We start from the raw sequence: 7,875 nt of genomic DNA, 5'->3' as shown, positions 1-7,875 counted from the left end.
CCTGCCTCTGCCTCCCAAGTGCTGGGATTAAATGTGTGTGCCACCACCGCCCGGCTGATTTCTGTTTATTTTTGAGGAAGGTCTCAGTTACTTCAGGTTAGTCTAGAACTCCCGATCTTCCTGTCTCCAGCTCCCAAGTGCTTGGATTACAGACAGGATGCACCACCATGCCTGGCTTTCCACAGGTGCCTCTGTGTAACAGCCTGTTCTAGGGGTCCATAAGGGAAGGTAGTCAGATGTTCACTGTCCCCAAGAGCCTAATAATTGGTGGCTGAGATGCTCATGGAAACGTAAATAGTAGTTTAGGGTTTGGGGTTTGGTTTTTTTGGTTTCGGGGGTTGGGTCTTTAGTTTTGCTTGGTTTGATGGGGGTGGTTTTTTGAGATGGGGTTTCTCTGTGTAGCTCTGGCTTTCCTGAACTCAGCTGTAGAATTATAAAGAAGGAAACTCCAAGTGGGAATGTCAGTAGGACATTTAATCACAGTCACGGCAGACCACATAAAACAAAAGCTGGTGAACCAAAGAAGGGGCAGTGGGTGTGGTGCAGGTGGGTGTGGTACAGGTGGGTGTGGTGGTGCATACCTGCAATCCCAGCAATCTGGAAACAGAGGCAGGAGAATTGCCTATGACTTTGGGGCTAACCTGGTCTACACAGTGAGTTCTCACCCAACCAAGCCTGCATAGTGAGACTATCTCCAATACGAAAAAAGTAATGAGAAAAAGAGAAGCATAAGACGGGGAGAGAATAACACACAGTGGTACATGTCCCTGACTCCAGTACCTGGAAGGGATGCAGGAGGAGCCTGAGTTTGAGGCCAACTTGAGTTGAGATGTTGTCTCAATGAGAAAATGTGCAGACAGAGATGGATGGGACGGGTGGGATGGGTGGGACAAGTGGGGTGGGTGGGATGGGGTATGAGTGGTGACTCCCAGCACTCAGTGGCTGCAGGTCATCTTTTCAACGCTAGATCCCGGTCTCTCTCTCTTTCCACTTGGACTTTAAATAATTTCGTTTGTCTGATTCATTTTTATGCTCATAGGAAATGGCTCGGTTCATAAAGCACTTACTGTGCAAGTGTGAGGGCCTGAGTTCTGATTCCCTAGCACGCACACAAAAAGGCAGGTCCATCCCTAACCCAGTCACAGTGTAGGGATAGGCAGATGTGGCCAGCCAGTCTAGTCCACTGGTGAGCTTCAGATTCCGTGAGATACCCTGTCTCAAAAGGCAAGGTACAGAGGGCTGGAGAAAGACATCTGACACCAACCTCTGACCTCCGTATTCACGTGAACACACACACACACACACACACACACATCCCAGGACTGGTGACACATGCTTTTAAACTCAGCACTTGGGAGGCAGAGACAGCCAGACCTCTTGGTTCAAAGCCAGTCTGGTCTTCAGAGTTAGTTAAGGAGCCAGGGATATACAGAGAAACGCTGTCTTGAAAAACCAGAAAAGGAAGAGGAGGAGGAGGAGGAGGAGGAGGAGGAGGAGGAAATAAGTCACTTTTAACTAACTCCCAGGTCAAGTTGGTCTGATGGAGTCTGTATAAACTGTCATTATTTCCCACTTATTGGTCAGACTGCCTAGCTGTCATGATCTTTCAGGAAGTGGGTTCCATAGTGGAGCAGAAACCGTAACCCACAGCTAAATCCACCTCCACCTGGGTTTTCTAACAGGAAGTTGCTCAAAATTCAAGATCAACTGAAACAAACTCCACCACAAAGGAGAAAATGTCATGGCCATCCCCAGCAGTACCCATCCGCGGTTGCTTTTCTCCTCTGTGAGGCCTTCGCCATCTGCTTCTACCTTCTCAACAGATGCAGCACACAATTCCAATCCAAAGAGAACCGACTCTCTCACCAGGTATAGGGGGAGCAGTGGGGGCAGGGAGGAGACACTTCTGATCCCAATGCCGGGGAGGCAGAGCCTGGCAGATTTCTGTGAGTTTAAGTCAGCCAATGTAGCAGTCTGTGTAGCATTCTAGGCCAGCCAGGGCTACATTCTCTCTCTCTCTCTCTCTCTCTCTCTCTCTCTCTCTCTCTCTCTCTCTCTCTCTCTCTCTCTCTCTCTCTCTCTCTCTCTCTCTCTCTCTCTCTCTCTCTCTCTCACACACACACACACACACACACACACACACACCCCTCAGGAAAGCCCTGTGCACTCTCATTTCACACATCAAACACTAACTCCCTGACAAAACAGTGACCTTTTGTCCATCCCCCTTACAGAGACACCCCATCCTGCCCGTGAAGGAAAGGCGGGTCCTCCCATCCATGCGCACATCAGGTGCCCACCATGCCTTGATGTTCCCTCATACTGTCTACTAGGGCCCTAGGCTCAACAGTAGGTGCTTCCTGTAAGCAGGAGTTAATAGAATACAGTCTTCTCCTCAGGTTCACCTCTTCTACCCCTGCCTGACGCCTCAAGTTGGTGACTATTAAAAATTCAAAATCCTCAGCCCCTAGAGCTGCTGTGGTGAATTTCCTCAGACAGCCCTGGCGCAGACCTGTGACCTCATATTGCAGATAGGACTGGCCCTGTGGATAAGGGCAGAGCCTCTACAAACCTTCACACTTCTGTTTGCAGGATATAAAGGGTGACGCTTTACTAAGGGGTGGCTGTGTTCATAGTTTCTCCTTGCAGGCACAGAACTCGGGATTAATGAGCTCTCGAAATGAGGATCACATGAGGCTAGAGCCTGGCTTCGTGTTGTACAGAAACGGAGCTAAGACTTGAAAGCAGACCCAGACAAGCTCCAGTCGGCTGGAAGGCGGGGGCTTCAGATGGGAGCCAAGGGGCTTTGGTTCTGCAATAGGAGTGACAAAGACTCTGTACCTGTTTTAGTTGTGCTTTATGTTAATTTGGGAAAAGCTGGTCAGGTACCTGGGCTTTATTTTTTTTTTTTAAAGATTTACTTATTTTATGCATGTGAGTCCGCTGTCTCTGCCTTCAGACACTCCAGAAGAGGGCATCAGATCCCATTACAGATGGTTGTGAGCCACCATGTGGTTGCTGGGAATTGAACTCAGGTCCTCTGGAAGAGCAGGCAGTGTTCTTAACCGCTGAGCTTTCTCTTCAACCCTTTAGTTTATTATTTATTTTATTTTATTTATTTATTTTATTTTATTTTTTTGGAGATAGACTTTCTCTGTGCACCCCTGCTGTCCCAGAACTCACTCTGTAGAACAGGTAGAACGGGCTGGCCTCAAACTCACAGATCCACCTGCCTCCTGAGTGCTGGGATTAAAAGTCTGTGCCACCACTGCCTGACCATATTATTTTTAATGATGATGTTGCCTTGTTTTGTTTTGTTTGAAGATAGGTTTTCTCTGTGTAGTCCTTACTATCCTGGAACTTGCTGTGTAGACCAGGTTAGTTTCAAATTAATGTGTGTGCCACCACACTGACCGTGTTTTTGTTTGGTTGGTTTGGTTTGGTTTTTTAAAGAAAAAAAAAAAGAAAATTAAACCCTGGGGGCTAGATGGCTTGGCAGTTAAGAACACCTGCTGCTCTTACAGAGGACCTGGGTTTGGTTCCCAGCGCCAACATCAACGCCTCATGACCAACTGTAAACCCAGCTCTAGGATCTGACACCCTCTACTGGCTTCCTCAGACGCTGCATGCAGGTACAAATCCATACACACCAAAATAAAGAATTGTAAGATCTTCGAAGAAGAAAAGAGCGGTGATAACACACCCCCTCACACAACTGCCCTGAAGATGGAAAGACATGCTGTTTGTGGAGTACCCAGCATTCAGTGTCATCTAACAGCTTGTGACTCACAGAACTGCAAGGAAATGCCCAGACCCTCGTCATCTCCATTAAGAAGGTTACTAAATTCATCAAGCTAAGATGTGCTGTGGGCATTGGAACCGTGCACCAACAGAGCCCCTCTCTCCTGGAGGAAGTACTGTTTCAAAGCCTCCGTCAGGGTCAAATGTTCCAGGCACCTTCAGAGTGGACACACTCCCACTCAGTTGGCTTCTGCCTCTCCCTTCTTACACAAATATTTTCTCAAAGAGCTCCCCACCCTCATTCTCATCAGACTAACAATAGAAAGCACAGAACACCCATTTCCTCAACAAGAACCGCATGTTAGATAAGTGCCAGAGAGGCAGAGAGCTTCCTTATTTAAAAGGAAAAAAAAAAAAAGTGCAAGATGAGGGCAGGGCCTGGTGGTGCAAGCCTGGAATCCCAGCTACTCCAGAGGCTAAGGCAGGAGGCTAGAAAGGGTGACACCTCCACTCAAACAAATAGTAAAAAGGACATGAAGATGTAGTGGGGGGGGGGGGGAGCACCTGTCTAGCAGTTCAAGGCTTTAGGTTTAATTCCTAGTACCAAAACTAACAAAAATACAATAAACAAAAACTCTAAACATAGGTTGTTTTCCAGAGAGTAAATGAGGGGAGTGGTTTCATCCAGACAAAAGGAGATGAGCTTTAGCAGATCATGCCTTTAACCCTGAGACTCAAGAAGCTGACGCAGGAAAGGTTGCTGGGTCATCGCACAGCAAGACTGTCTCAAAAAAAATAAGAAGAGAGGGAAGCAATGCTGAACACTGTCATACGCCACAAACAGGGCTAGACATAGTGAATTGTACTTATTTATCATCCTTAGATCTATAGATTTCCAACACAGAGAGAGTGCCTTCCCGAATAGGGTTTGCATAGGTCCAAATTCTGACCCTTCCTCTTCTGCCTTACACGGTTCAGCCCCAGTGCTTAAAAGTGACCTCATCCTTTGAATTATAAAACGGAGGCAACAGCCACCAACCCCCTGATAAACACCCTGGCAATAAGCAACTAAGGGGAATCTGAGTCTTTTGTTTTGTTTTTGTTTTGCTTTTTACTTTTTAAAAAAGCTTTTGAGATTATAATTCTATAATTTCTCCCTTCCCTGTCCTCCTTGCTCTCTAAGTGTTACTACATATGTCTCTATGAGTATGTACATACATGTTAGCTTGCAACTTCAGAAGGCAGTCCATCATTTCAGGAAGTGACAACCGCAGGAACTGGAAGCAGCCGGCCACACCGTATCCATGGTCAGGAGCAGAGAGGATGATAACATGCATGCGTGCTTGGTGGCTTGCCTTTCCTCTGCCCTTGGACAGCTCAGGGTTCAAACCCAGGGGGGACAGCTTCACCACATCAGTTAAGACTTGCTCATAGGCCACCTTGATCTACATAATCCCTCACTGAGACTCTCTTCCTGAGTGATTCTAGGCTGTATCAACTTGACAAATAAAGCCAGCCATCATAAGGACCCTATGAAGTGCAGAGATGTGATTTACAGACTGAGGTAACTCGCAGAAAGATTCCAGCCTAGTGATTGATCCAAACGGTCAGTCATCTCGACTTATTAGCCGTGCAGAGGGTTCTTTTTTTTTTTTTTTTTCTATTTATTTGGGGGGGGGGGAGAGCACACGTGGAGGTCATAGAAAAACCATGCAAATGTTAGTTCTTTCCTTCCACCGTGTGGGTTCCAGAAATTGGCTCAAGTCATCACGTTCGGCAGCAAGTACCTTTACCCAGGAAGCTGGCTTGCCTATTGTAATGATAAGGTACATGTTTTGTTGTTGCTCTTTAGGGAGAATCTTACTGTGTAGCCCTGGCTGGCATGGATCTCACTACATACACCACTCTAGCCTCAAACTCATAGGCCTGCCTGCTCTGAATTCTGAACACTAGACTTAAATGTGAGTGGCAGCATGCGCAGCCTGCAGGATGCTTCTCATTTTAAACACCCCTCCCCTTTCTCTTCTTTAGTGGTGTTGGGGATCCAATTAGGGCCTTGTTTGGGTTAGGCAAGTCTTCTACCACTGAGTTACAGCCTCAGCCCTAAAAACCTACTCTGACCGTTAATACGGGCTCAGAAAGACACATAGGGTCAGTGTGAGGGAAAACCAGCTTGAAGAAAACTTAAACACTGTCAGTTCCAGAGTCCACTGAGGATTTGTGAAAGGTTGTCATCCCTTAGCAGGTGACCAGGAAGTGGTGACATGGGCTGCAGCAAGATAGGGAAGGAGAGGTGGTTAGACCTTTCCTGAGTAGATCCGGAAGACCTGTCGGTGTCTGTGACTCAAAGGAGACACTGGCTTTTTGTCCCAGGGTGACCACCTGTCCTTTCACTTACTCGAGGAGCAGCATCTGTCACTTATTGCTAAAGCCTCTTTGAGGATATTTGAATATGGACATATTGGAATCCGGGAAATTTACCAAGATCTGGGAGTGTAGTCCTTAGGTCTGTGACAAGTACCTCTTGCTTTATATACTGTCTAGTGGGAGGCGAATACAACGTTCCATGTGTAGAGTAGAGGTGTGGTTAATTGGCTTCCTGAGTAATACAGTAAATAACACAGAGGCAGTCACATAATTCACACAGCCATATGTCACTGTCGTGAAACACCAGCCCACAGCTGAGCGTGCCTCCCAATGAACCCCGAAGCTGGGATGTCTCCAAGAATGTGATAAAAAATAAATGAAGAAGTGCGAAGTCTACTCCCAGTGGGTGGCTGCTTTCTGTGGGGACAGGAGAGACAGTGCAGAACAGGGCCCAGAGCCAGGATCCTCTACAGGGCGACAGACACCACACCCTCCTGGGTAAAGAGAGCAGCTAAGAGTCTGGGTGTGGTGGATCAACTAAGTTAGAGCTCTGCTCATCACTCCAGGCAGGTCAGGGCTTGAACCCCACGTTACGGCTGTAAGCCGGGTACTTTCCACACAAGCTAAAGAACGACACTTAAACGGCATTCCTCAAAGATAGGACAGAAAAGAGTCTGCAAGCATGGAATTACAGGAGTAACCTAAGCCGCCTGAAATTCAGGCTCCCTGCAAGTCCATCTGCTACTCACAGGCTCCGAAGTTACTGAATGTGGGGGTTATTAGTTAAGCTGGAGACCACCAACCCCCCCCCCCCGCCTGCTGCTCAAGGCAGAACTGTTAGAGACAGCACCCAGAGCAGAGGGCTCCGAAGGATGTGGAGTAGGAACAAGAGTCTCTCAACGCTCTGCAACACAAACACCTTTCTGAAACCTAGGTGGGAACTCTGGGCAGATTCCTCATGGAACACGGGCCTGTGTGATGAAGCAGCTGTCGAGCATCAATGGCGGCCATCGGCTAGGGAAATGTACCAGATCAAGAAGCAAGCCCCTCTACTCTGTGAAGGGGCAACGCTGCTTCTCTTGTTCTAAGAAAAATGCAAATTACATGTCCACTTGAGTAATGAGAGCAGTTATCCAAAGAACCCCGAGTTGTCAGTAAAACTGAGAAAAGGGTCTCATTTAGAGTTAACTTTTTAAGAGAATGAGTGTTGTACATTTTCTCACCCATAGAGGAATTGGGTCCTGCGTATTTAGCACCCCGCTCTTTCTGCACCCGTTCATTTACACACCAGGGTGATACTTTCAGCATTTTTAAAGGAGTGGTGTTTCCAGTACGTTGTAATCAAAGCTGACTTCTTCAACATGAGGTCCAAAGTAGGCTTTAAGTTCTCTGTGCTGAATCCTGCACTCCTATCCTACCACTCCACCCCTGAGGAAAAGCTGCACCATTGGCTTGGGGCAGAGATGCCCCCAAAGGGTGCTCTGGTGGACTATATACAGCTTCCCCTCCCTCACATCCTAACCAAGCTCATTAAACAGAGCTGCTCTGCAGCCATGGAAACAAGCTCTTCAGGACCACATTGCCTACTCCTCCTCCCCCCACTGCCCCCAGCAATCAACATTTCCAGCTGCCTTTCATTTGTCAGGCATCTGCCAGCCACACACTCACGTAGCTCTCTAACAGCAAACCTGAGTGCTCGTGCGCTCGCTCTCTCTCTCTCTCTCTCTCTCTCTCTCTCTCTCTCTCTCTCTCTCTCTCTCTCTCTCT

At 47.6% G+C, this 7,875-nt stretch overlaps 1 protein-coding gene across 5 annotated transcripts in view; it reads right to left on the bottom strand.

The window, feature by feature from the left end:
* The window catches only part of Rab27a (RAB27A, member RAS oncogene family), a 50,557-nt gene that overhangs the window by 20,639 nt on the left and 22,043 nt on the right, over nt 1-7,875 (bottom strand). The window lies entirely within an intron of this gene.

This window comes from Mus pahari, chromosome 10 (genome assembly GCF_900095145.1).
Source record: "Mus pahari chromosome 10, PAHARI_EIJ_v1.1, whole genome shotgun sequence".
In the NCBI taxonomy this organism is placed as follows: Eukaryota; Metazoa; Chordata; class Mammalia; order Rodentia; family Muridae; genus Mus; species Mus pahari.
The sequence above is the reverse complement of the archived record's forward strand: the minus strand, read 5'-3'. Positions and strand labels throughout refer to the sequence as shown.